We start from the raw sequence: 12009 nt of genomic DNA on the forward strand, positions 1-12009 counted from the left end.
CCAGTTACTGTGTCTTATCGGGATGTATCTTCCCAGATCAGTTTCATACCTGACACAGGTGCGGAGGTCAGTGTCTTGGGACCACAACACCTTGCACATCTTCAGATTGACAGAAGTGACCTCCTACCTCCCACAGTTTCCAAGACTTTCACCGCAGATGGGTCGGAGATGTCGCCACCGCTTGGATCCTTAGAAGTTACCTTGACCCTTGCCAAGAGGTCATGCCAAGCCCGGTTACAGGTGCATGATGGTGTCACCACTCCGCTACTGTCCTTCAGCCATTGCAAGGAGTTGGCTATTATTTCGCCCAAGTTTCCTAAGCCCATTCTGCAAGTTACCCACGTACATCGATGCACTGAGTTCCCACTCACCGAAGCTACCCCACCTGCTGAGGCCAGGGACTACTTTGTCAGGAACTTTCCGGATGTACTTGCATCGAAAGATGATCTCAAGACTGCTCCACTACAACCAATGAAAGGAGACCCTATGAAGATACACATTAAACCCGACGCCACACCATTCGCTCTTACCACTCCACGTCAGATCCCCTACGCCTTCCGAGATGCAGTCCAGGACGAACTGCACAGTATGGTGGCTCAAGGAATCATCAAGAAATGTGGGGATGAGCCTTCCGATTGGTGTCATCCTATGGTAGTTGTACCCAAACCTAAAGGAGTCAGGATTACCACTGATTTGACTAAACTTAACAGTCAAGTTGCCCGCCCTGTCCACTCTTCGATGACGCCTATTGCAGCTGTTCGTACGGTTGATTCTACAGCGAGGTACTTCACAACTGCGGACGCTCTCCATGGTTATTGGCAAATCGAACTGGCAGAGGAGGACAGGCATCTTACTACTGTACTTTCATTACACCTTGCGGCCGCTATTACTACTGTCGCGGACCGATGGGCTTCGCCGCTACCGGAGATGCATACTGCTACCGTGGTGATCTTGCCCTCCAAGGTCTAACGAAATGCGTCAAAGTGGTGGATGACATATTGCTGTTTGACGATGATCTTCTGTCACATTACAAGAGGATTCAGGAGCTACTCACACGCTGCCGCTCACACGGTATCACTCTCAACAGGGATAAATTTATCGTGGCAGCCACTAAGGTCAACTTCTGTGGATACATTCTTTCGGACAAAGGAATCGCCGCCGACCCAGAACGTGTCGCAGCTCTTCGGGACTTCCCTACACCTGCTAACCTCACCGATTTACGCTCATTTATGGGGTTGGTGAATCAGTTATCTGAGTTTACACCCGAAATCGCCAAAACTGCCAAGCCACTTATACCTCTCTTGAGCCCATCTCACTCATTTACGTGGACTCCAGATCACGACTTGGCATTCAAGCAAGTCAAGAAAGCCTTGTCCAGTCCACCCATCCTCGCAGCATTCGACCCAGGACTACCTACATATCTCCAGACCGATGCATCTCGCCTGTATGGTATAGGTTACGCCCTACTGCAGGATCATGGTTCCAGTCAACTTCGCCTCGTCCAGTGTGGCTCCCGTTTTTTGGCAGACGCCGAGACAAGATACGCCACCATAGAGTTGGAAATGTTGGCAGTCAGCTGGGCTCTTCAGAAGTGCTGCCTCTATCTTACAGGGCTCCAGTCTTTCACAGTTCACACTGACCATCATCCACTAGTACCGATTCTGAACTCGTACACCTTGGACATGATTGAGAACCCTTGATTACAGAGATTACGAGAGCGCATGTCCCACTTCACCTTCAGAGCCGTATGGCGTGCTGGTAAGACACTCCGCATCCCAGATGCCTTCTCACGCGCACCTGTCAGCCGACCTACACCTGAGGATACATCGGACTCCACTTCTACTACGGCACATCTACGGTCCGTCATAACTTCTGCGGCATATCAAGAGGACGACGCCCAGCGGATCGAAGCTGACCGTCACCTACAGGAGTTAGCAAATGCAGCCCAACAGGACCCTGACTACATTCGCTTACGTGACTGCATATTGGCTGGATTTCCTGCTAACAGGTATTCTCTACATACATCCTTGCTGCCTTATTGGAAACTCCGAGACTCCCTCTCTGTTGACGGATCACTCATACTACTAGGTGCTCGGATCGTCATTCCTGCTGCTCTTCGTCGCAAGACTCTCGCACGGCTACATGACAGTCATCGAGGAGTCGAGGCTACCAAGCGACGGTCACGCCAGACGGTATTCTGGCCTGGCATTGAGTCTGATATCACCAATACTGTCGCCGCCTGTGAGTCGTGCCAGCTTCTACGCCCTTCACAGCAGCAGGAACCGCTCCTCAACGATGATAAGCCCACCAGGCCCTTCGAGTCAGTCTCCGCTGATTTCTTTCAAGTTGCTGGGAAACATTTCCTAGTGATTGTCGACCAACTGTCGAACTGGCCAGCTGTCATCCCTTGCAAGAGTGACACCACCGCCTCCTCCACAATCCGATACTTCTGCAGCTACTTTCGAGAGGTGGGGGTACCTCTTCGGTTACGCACAGATGGAGGACCACCTTTTTCGAGCAGTGAGTTTGCTGATTTCACTCGTAGATGGGGGACCCAGCACTTCATGTCATCGCCTCATTACCCGCAGTCGAATGGCCACGCCGAGGCTGCTGTTAAGGCCGTCAAGAGGCTTATCATGGCAACAGCACCGTCTGGTAACATAAATTGTGAAGCCTTCGACCGGGGACTCATGGAACTGAGGAATGTCCCCAACCACACTGGCTACTCACCTGCTCAAGTTCTATTTGGTCATAACCTCCGCAGCTGTGTACCTGCTCATCCGCAGTCCTTCAAGAGTGACTGGAAGGACTTGGCAGACGACTGGGACAGACGGGTCGCCTCCAGAGCCGCCCAGGTCAAGAAGCACTACAATCAACACGCCCGTGATCTCCCCGGGCTGGCTATGGGTCAACATGTTCGCGTTCAGGACCCCACTTCACGCCGGTGGGATAAGGTCGCCATCGTTATGGGTGGTGCTCGCTCCAGGGAATACGAGGTTAGGCTTCCAAGTGGCCGAGTGCTACGTCGAAACCGCAGATTCTTATATCCAGTGCCCGACCCACACTCTGACACTACACCTAACATCCCTGTGGTCCCTTGTCATGACATGGAAAAGTCTAATTTACAGACAGACATCGAAAAGTCCAATTCAGTTTCTCCTCCCAAGACCCCACGTAGATCTCCAAGGCTAAATAAGTCCTAACACAGTGTACACTGCCCATAAGAAGTCCCTGTATGTTTGCTTAAAATGTACACACTTTGTAGACACTTGTAGGATTTTCATACATTGCTTGTTACCATGTATTGATTACCTGTGGGATTGTATCTACTTTAACATGTTGCAGTCACTTGTATATTGCTGAGTTGCATATTTTATTTTATGAATTACGGGGATGTTTCACATATATATTTTCTATGTATGTTACTTTTCAGCCGTTCGACTTCTTCGAACGCAAAGGGAAGGGGAGGTGTGGATGTATAAAATGTACCCATGTCAATGTAACATTTACCCATGCCAATTTGCCTATTCAAATGTGCCGCGCAGTCGCCATCGTGATATGTAACTTGGCCAGCTGGGCACTCTATGCGCCTGCGCGAACAGAGAGAGAGCTTCTTCCACTTCGAGGCACGTGTACGCCTCACCTCACCTCTCCACTTCTTTATCTATCTCCTAGGGAAATAAAGATTCTACAGCAGGAAGATTACCTATCCTTCAACCCTGTGATTGCCCCCCATTGCATACAGGACTTCAATCAACAGGAAAGATCCTTTAAAACTTTTTTTTTCTAAGAATAGACTCAAAAACTTTTGATACACAGAATGTTAAAGCAACTGGGCAATAGTTAGAGGGTTGGGAATGGTCACCTTTCTTTGGGACTGGTTGAATGACAGCAAACATCCAGCAAGAAGGAAAGGTACAAACTGATAGACAAAGGTGAAAGAATTTACCTAGGCAGGGTGTAAGCACGGAAGCACAGTTCTTGAGGACAACAGAAGGGACCCCATCAGGCCCACATGCCTTGTAAGTATTGAGGCCAGTGAAGGCAGTAAATACATCTGTTGAAGAATTTTAATGTCAGCCAGGAGGAAGTCAGAGGGGGAAAGTGATGGAGGAACAGCACCGGAATCGTCTAAAGTGGAACTGGAGGAGAAAGTCTGAGCGAAGAGATCTACTTTATCAGTGGAATATATACCGGTATAGCTACAGAACCATCAGAGTAGAAAAGAGGAGGGATGGATGATGAGGTAAAGTTGTTAGAAAGGTTTCTGGCAAGGTGCCAGAAGAAGCAAGAAGAATTTGAGTTGGAAAGATGAGAGCATTAAGTACGGATGAAATTATTTTTTACCAGAGTGAAGAACAGACTTACAGTAGCATGAATCTGGGCAGAAACATAAAAAAGATATGATTCAGGGGTGGGTTGGCTCCGGTACCTTTTCTAGGCCCTCTCCTTGTTGCGGACAGCATTAGAACAAGTGTGATCAAACCAAGGCTTTCTTGCATTAGTCAGAGGATATGAGAAAGGAATGTATGCTTTCATGCCCAACAGAATAACCAATGTAATGCGCAAGGCACACTCAGATGGTTCCCAGTCAGAAAAGCAATAATCATTCCAGGGAATAATCAAAGAAGTACTGTACTGCCTGATGGCTTCCCAATCAGCAGCTCCAAAGTGCCACAACAGATGTTTCTTTGGAGCATCCTCAGGCCGTACTAGAGCGATAGGGCAGGTTAAGGTAAAAAGGTTGTGATCGGAGGAGCCCAATGGAGAGGAAAGATTAACAGCGTATGCAGAAGACTTTGCCGTAAGGAAGAAGTCAAATATATTGGAACTCTCTCCAAGGCTGTCAGGGATAAGGGTAGGGTGCTGTACAAGGTGCTCTAGGTCACTGAGGATAGAAAAGATTTAGGCTTGTTCACCAGGTACATCAGTGAAAGGAGAGGAAAGCCAAAGGAGGTGGTGAACATTGAACTCTCCTAGAATTGAGGTTTCAGAGAAAGAAGAAACAGATTGGATGTGTTCCATTGTAGATGTACCGGTAAGATAGTCGAAACAGTCAGTAATATTAGGGGATAAGTAAAGAGCACAGATATATTTAGTCAGAGAATGACAGGAAAGCTGAAGCCAGAGAGTAGAGAATTTAGAAGAATCAAATCCAGGAACACGAGAGCATGCGTACGGTCCACATACACAACAGCCACCTTTGGCTTTGAAATGAGTATAGTGAAAGTAGGAGGATACAGAGAAGTTTGCTATCAGTTTCCTCAGACAGCTGAGTCTCAGTTATGAACAGAAGGTGACTTTTAGAGGAGGAGAGGTGGTGCTCAACTGCGAGAAAATTAGAGGCAAGGCCGCAAATGTTACAGAAATGAAGAAGAAGTGAGTCAGCAGGTCCAGACAATTTGTTGGTTTGGTCAAGTGGCTGTCCTAGGCAGTTGAAACCAGGGAGGTCTGATGGTCAAAGCCCTCTGTTAGGTTAAGCTGAAGTAGGATATGCTAAGTTAGACTAGATAACTAAGTTTCCTATTGATTTGAATATTTGATGCACTGATGACCTGCCAGCAAGACCATAGATAATTAATCAATGCCTCCAATTGATAAATATGCAGGTGCCATATGAATTTCCTGTTTCATTAAATACCCCAAAACAGTTCTATTTTATTTTTCCTACACTTTCTGTAGCAGATATAACAAGGCCAGATAACTATCTGTGCTGCATGCTCTACTCAAAGTACCTTCCTGAAGATCATGAGAGTGTAAAAAGGCAGTTGCAGTTGGCGCGCCCGAACGATAAATTTTTACCAAAAAATAATGATGGCCATATTAACAGACATACAATATAGTGTAATGCTGCCTACTTCTTCCTTCGCCTATACCATTCTTTTTCTGTGTCTATCCTCCTCTCTTCCTATTTCTCCCATCTTTTCTGTCATTTTTTATTACTTTTCTTTCCTTTTCAGGTGAATTTACATTGAGTGACAAGTGTAATGTCTTCATGTAAGCCAGAAAACCATTTACAATACTGAGTGGTAACCGCATAACCAACCTAAGCATGTTCCCTATGTGGGAACTAATGGGATGGTTGAGGGTTAGTGCCCCTCCCCGTAAAGCAACTAACTCAGAGTCAATGGCTACCCCCTAAGGGATTATGGCATCTGGTTATAGATAGATACCAATATTCTAGTTATCTGAAAACACACAGCCCATACGAATTGAGTAATAAGGTTAGATATGCTAACTTATGGCTAAATGTAATTTTAGATTAAGTTCTCTGCTGAACGTTTCTTGACAAAACTGACTGATGCTTCCTCAAACTCATCCACACCTAACTAACAAATCAGCACAGTGTCATACAGTACCAGATGATTGCCATAGTCATGCTCCAAGGTATAACAATTGGTAAAATTATATCTCCTAATTTCGATGTTGTATCAAAGGAAAATGTACACTTTACTTTATGCAGCAGAAAGACGTTACCAGTTCAATTCATATTCCTCCTGTGTATTTTCTGTAAGTAATAATTCAAGCATCGAGTGGTTGGTGGTGGCGACCATCATCCACTCACTTGATGTAGTGCTGCCTACTTCTTCCTTAACCTCTATCATTCTTTTTCTGTGCCTGCCCTCCTCTCTTCCTATTTCTCCCATCTTTCCTGTCACTTCTTAATGCTTTTCTTTCCTTTACAGGTGGTGTTACATTAAGTGACAAGCCAAATGGTTTCCTATAAGCCAAGAAACCATTTACATTGCTGGGTGGTAACCATATAACCAAACCATACATGCCTCCTATGTGTCAACAAGTGGGTTGGTGGAGGGTTAGTGCCCCTCCCCGCAAAATAAATAATTCAAAGTCAAATGGCCACCCCTTACGGGATTATGGCGTCTGGCAATAGTATTTTCTGTATTTTTCTGACCATTTTCAGGGTAGTAAATGACCTTTTTCTGCTGAAAAATTTCCCTCTTTATTATCATCACATTTCTTAACCCGAGACGTCCCGCTGACATATGGATGCGTTGCAACATTTTGCATTTGCCAGTCCCGACGACGTACTGGTACGTTGCGCAATTGCAAGGTTCATAATTTGCACAATTTTCTATTTTCGCGCGTGATTTTTCGTATGTATACACGGGACACCTTCCTCTATTCCTCTACAAGATGCCAAGCAGGGACAATGCCTTACACCACATAACCCCCCCCCCTGCATGCCATTGTCTCGGCAATTCACCTGTTACCAGTGACCTGGCCAATAAAGACATTCAGGGCCAGAGTGATTCCCCAATCGATGACAATGTGGAGGACAAAGTTTACACAGCATTAGAGGAATAAACAGTCAGAAATGATGATCAGGTAATGTGGCAAAAAAAGGTCAGGTATGGTGATGAGTTAGTGAGTGAAACAATGCTTATAATGCCTATATTACTGTTTGAAAACCAATATACTCTTGTACTACATATAAATTCATACCAAGTAAATAAATAAATACCGTTTATGAGTGGTGTGAAATAGTTACCCTCCCACAGAACTTGTTTTCTTTGGTGCCAGCCTGTTAGAAAACCCAGTAAGGTAAGCTGGTACTGCTACCTGGATCGAGTATTTTAAACCCCAGGTGAGTGATTTCTCTATGAATTTTCGATGCTTCTCATCAAAAGCGGAGGTTTTAGCCAAAAAAAAAAATTTTCGAAAATACCTCGGGATTGGGGGGTGTCGGAGGTGCGAAATAGCTCGGGACATGACGGGTTAAGCCATACCTATGATTGTTTCCGGTGTAAAGGAAGAAACTCAACATACTCAAAGGTGGAATTCGTTACCTACTTTCCCAACTGGACATTAGGTTTGTTTGGTTAAATTATTAGGTACAGTTAGGCTAGGTTTAATTAAATACTTAGGTTAGGACAGTCCCTCCTGCCATTACGCTGATGAATCAAATGAGTTGTCACAGTGCAATACCTAAAAACAAAGGGGAAAAGAGATTTAACAAGAAATATTTATTAACTATCTATTTATCTACCCATAGCCTGACACCCTAATCCCGCAAAGGGTGGCCGCAGACAAAATGCCTCCAAGTTGCTCTGTCACCCACCACTTGACTGCCCTCCCCCCCCAACTCACTCCCCCCCTCCCTCATATATCTCTCAAGTCCATCCCTCCACCTCATCCTCGGTCTTCCCCTCCCTCTCCCTCCCTCCACTTCACCTACAGTCGTTCTGTTTTATGAAGGCAGTTTGGGTGGGGCGATTTGGGACCTCACACTTAGCTCTGTTGCCACATCGCCGCCGACACACGTGTAATTATTTGTGCTCACCTCTCTCTCTCTCTCTCACTCTCCTATTTTAAGCTAGTAACTACTTATAAACGAATTTTAAACACTCTGTATAGATGTAATTCAACAAAAAAGCAATAGTTTAGTATAAATCTCATAAGACTTGTCAGGGTTGCTTTTGCGACGTTGTCAGGTGGTGACACGAGGGATAGCCCTGCGTGAGCGGGTCATACTCGGTCAGTCTCCCGCCATGGAGGCTTGCCCATCATCCCGCTCTCGTGTTCTCCACAGTCAAGCCAAAGAAGTTATTTACAATGTAAACAAGTATTTCTTAGATGAAAAGGCAAACAATGGACCATTAATAGACCCCTCAAAAGCAGTTGCTCGAACAGCGAAAGCCACCAACATCAGCGAAAGAACAGTGCTAAGAATTTGCTCAAAATTAAATACAGCTTGTAGCACATAGAATGTACCAGAAGAGCCTGCATTCTCTTCATCAACAAAAAATCACCCTTCAACTGTAACCAATTTCGATGATTTTGACAAGTGTGTGCTCAGAGGAACCGTTTTAGGATTCTATGAGAGGAATGAAATCCCTACCTTGCATAAAATAAGGGAAGAACTCAGAGAAAAAATCGCTTTTAATGGTTGCATTGAGTCCCTTCGGAAGGTTCTCTTCCAAATAGGATTCAGATTTGCAAAGATTGATGGCCGGAAATTCCTATGGAAAGGAGTGATGTTGTTGTAGCTCGGTCTAGATTTTTTAGAGAAATGCGGCAGCTCAAGCAGTCATTCCAGATGGTTGTTTATCTAGACGAAACTTGAGTGAACCAAAACTACACTGTGGACAAATGTTGGACAGACACTGCAGCCCAACATGCAAAAGGAATAAAGCCACCCACTGGAAAAGGAAGCCGTCTAATCATTCTCCATGCAGGAATGAAGGATGGATTTGTGGAGAGTGCTGAATTAGTTTTTCAAGCAAAAAACGACGGCAACTATCACTGCCAGATGAATGCTGCAGTATTTGAAAACTGGTTTAGGAACCAGTTGTTACCTAACATTCCACCCAACTCTGTTATTGTGATGGACAACGCTCCATACCATTCTGTGCAGCCTGAGAGATTGCCAAGCTCATCATGGAAAAAAGCTGAAATAAGGGACTGGCTCATAAATAAGGGAGTTCAGCCCAGAGATGATTTATTGAAAGCAGAACTCTATGAGCTTGCAAAGAAATTTTGCAACACCAGCAAAAAATATCTGATTGATACAATTGCCAAAGATGCAGGACATAGGGTTGTAAGGTTACCTCCATACCATTGCCAGTACAACCCAACTGAATTAATTTGGGCTCAGGTAAAGAGATATGTAGCCAAGAAGAACAATTTTAAAATGGCAGATCTAAAGCTTCTTGTTAAAGAAGGTTTAAGTACAGTCACACCACAAAACTGGATGCAGGCAGTGAAGCATGCCGAGCAGTTTCTGGAAGAGGATGGACGGAATGATAGAGCAGTGGACCAGTTTGCGGATTCACTCATTATCCACTTATCAGAAAGTTCAGATGATGATTTTTCTGATTAACACATCAGAAAGAGGATTAGGCCTCCTGGGGAAATCTCTATAAAATAACACGCACCTATAGACTTTTACCTCAGGGGTGGTGTGGAAAAAAAGTCGAAACAAGAGAAAAAATAAAGAAAATGAAATTAGTAGTAGTTAATGTAAACATGAGAGAGAGAGAGAGAGAGAGAGATAGAGCATGTGTGTGGCGACGATGTGGCAACAGAGCTAACAGAGTGAGGTCCCAGAGCGCCCCACCCAAACTGCCCTCATAAAATAGAACGACTATACATACACCCTCTTAGTCTGTCTTTCATTCTCCATTTTCTCCACATGTCCAAACCACCTCAGTGTATTTCTCCTAATTTTCTCAACCACATCCACATCCACCCCACAACGTTCTTTCACTTCTTCATTCGTCAACCTGTCCCTCCACGTCACTCCACATGCTCCTCTCAAGTAACTCATTTCCACTGCAAATGACTGCACTCATTCTTGACTTGTTCCCCTCTAGCAAGGTGACAGCACATGCCTCGCTTACATACATCAGGGTAGGGATCACAATACTATTATGCAGTAACTTCTTAACTTCCATACTCACCTCCCTATTTCTCATCACTGCTTTCAGTGAACCACACAAAAAATAATAAGAAAAATATAACATTATCAGGAAAAAGAACTGATTTGGTTAGGCTCTTTTACTATTTACGGTAAGGAGTGTTTACCTACAGTACAAATTCTTCATAAATTAATAAATTTATAGGTGCTGATAATATCCTTCTAATGCACAGTCTTACTTTTATCTTCAGCAGACAGCAATGATTGTTTTGATCGCCAACCATTCACAACAATTACTGTGCTGACTGATACCATTCTCCTTCTTGATATACTGCTTCATTGTAACTCATAAACTTTATAGTAGGTTAAATCCTTACGAAAGTAGTTTTTAATATAGTAGTGAAAGGTTTAATTTTTGAATATGTAAATACATTACTAAAGCCAATGAAATAACTGGAAAGAATCCGCAAAAATTACAATATTTTAGTAGAAAGATGGCGGCTGTAATACCTCCCGTAGTACCTGCCCATTCAGTTTTTAAATTTAAGTCGAGGTTGCTTTGCCCTTCGCGCCACGAAGTAGGGGAGCGAGGGCGTCCTCTGATTGATTAAAAGCCAAAAGGTATATTGTTGTAAAGGTATATAGCGTACAAATAAAACAAAAGGAAGTGTTGGGTCCAGCAACACACACCCTTCAAGAAAACACAGTTATACAGTACATAATCAGTGGTTACAATCCATCCATCCATTGCCAGACGCCATGTATCCCAAATGGGGTAGCCAATGGCTTAGAGTTAATTGTTTTACAGGGAGGGGCACTAATCCTCCACCAACCCCACTTGACGTAGGGATGCCAACGGCATCTGGTGTTCCCAGGCGGTCACCCATCCAAGTACTAACCAGACCCAACGTTGCTTAACTTCGCTGATCGGATGGGAAGCGGTGTACTCAACGTGGCATGGCCGTTACAAGCTTGTGCATTTACCGTACAACAAAAAGATGTGGTGGGTCTTGCCACACGTTCCTTCAGCAAAGGGAAATAGTAACATACTTTTCGTAGGTATAATATACGTAAACATGCGTTTTACTAAAACAGAAGCACTTAACCAAAGCAGTTCTTCCTCTCCCTCATTATCTTTTATACCGTATTTATCTGGTTATTTCTGGGGTGGAAAATGAACGTTTCACCTCAAATTTCATTCTCTCCTGATTATGTATTATGTATGAATTTACGAAAATAAATATCCCGGTCAATTAATCTGTAAATGCAAAAATAAATGAATTTGGGTAGTCTTGAGTAAGCCTCTTCCATTACGCTTGAGGAAAAACAAACGTTGGTGAAGCATAACTAACAGGATAAGCGAGTTTACTCCTTGCACAGTCTATACTTCGACTCTGGTGTACTCACACCTTTACCGCAATACGTATTTCACTCAGTCAGTCAGTCATTTACAACAACAAACATTTTAGCCACTTATTTACAAATGTATAATCTGTACTATGAAAAGAAATCCACATCGCAGCATAAAGTAGCACTATACCTCTTATTGGCCTTGCTATAATATATAGAAGTATAAACATAGCGCCACTATCACTGAGCTCTATAGCCTAGTATGGAAAGGTTATCTCCGC

General features: G+C 44.1%; 1 non-coding gene across 1 annotated transcript; it reads right to left on the minus strand.

Annotated features, from left to right (window-relative positions):
• Positions 1-11228: 11228 nt before the first annotated feature.
• LOC145391770 (5S ribosomal RNA) lies at positions 11229-11347 on the minus strand. Its single transcript, XR_013895899.1, has one exon. It is a non-coding gene; the product is annotated as a 5S ribosomal RNA (ribosomal RNA).
• Between the last annotated feature and the right edge of the window lie 662 nt (positions 11348-12009).

The sequence above is a fragment of the Coenobita brevimanus genome, chromosome 19, assembly GCF_032717465.1.
Source record: "Coenobita brevimanus isolate Jiangsu-jjx chromosome 19, ASM3271746v2, whole genome shotgun sequence".
Taxonomy (NCBI): domain Eukaryota; kingdom Metazoa; phylum Arthropoda; class Malacostraca; order Decapoda; family Coenobitidae; genus Coenobita; species Coenobita brevimanus.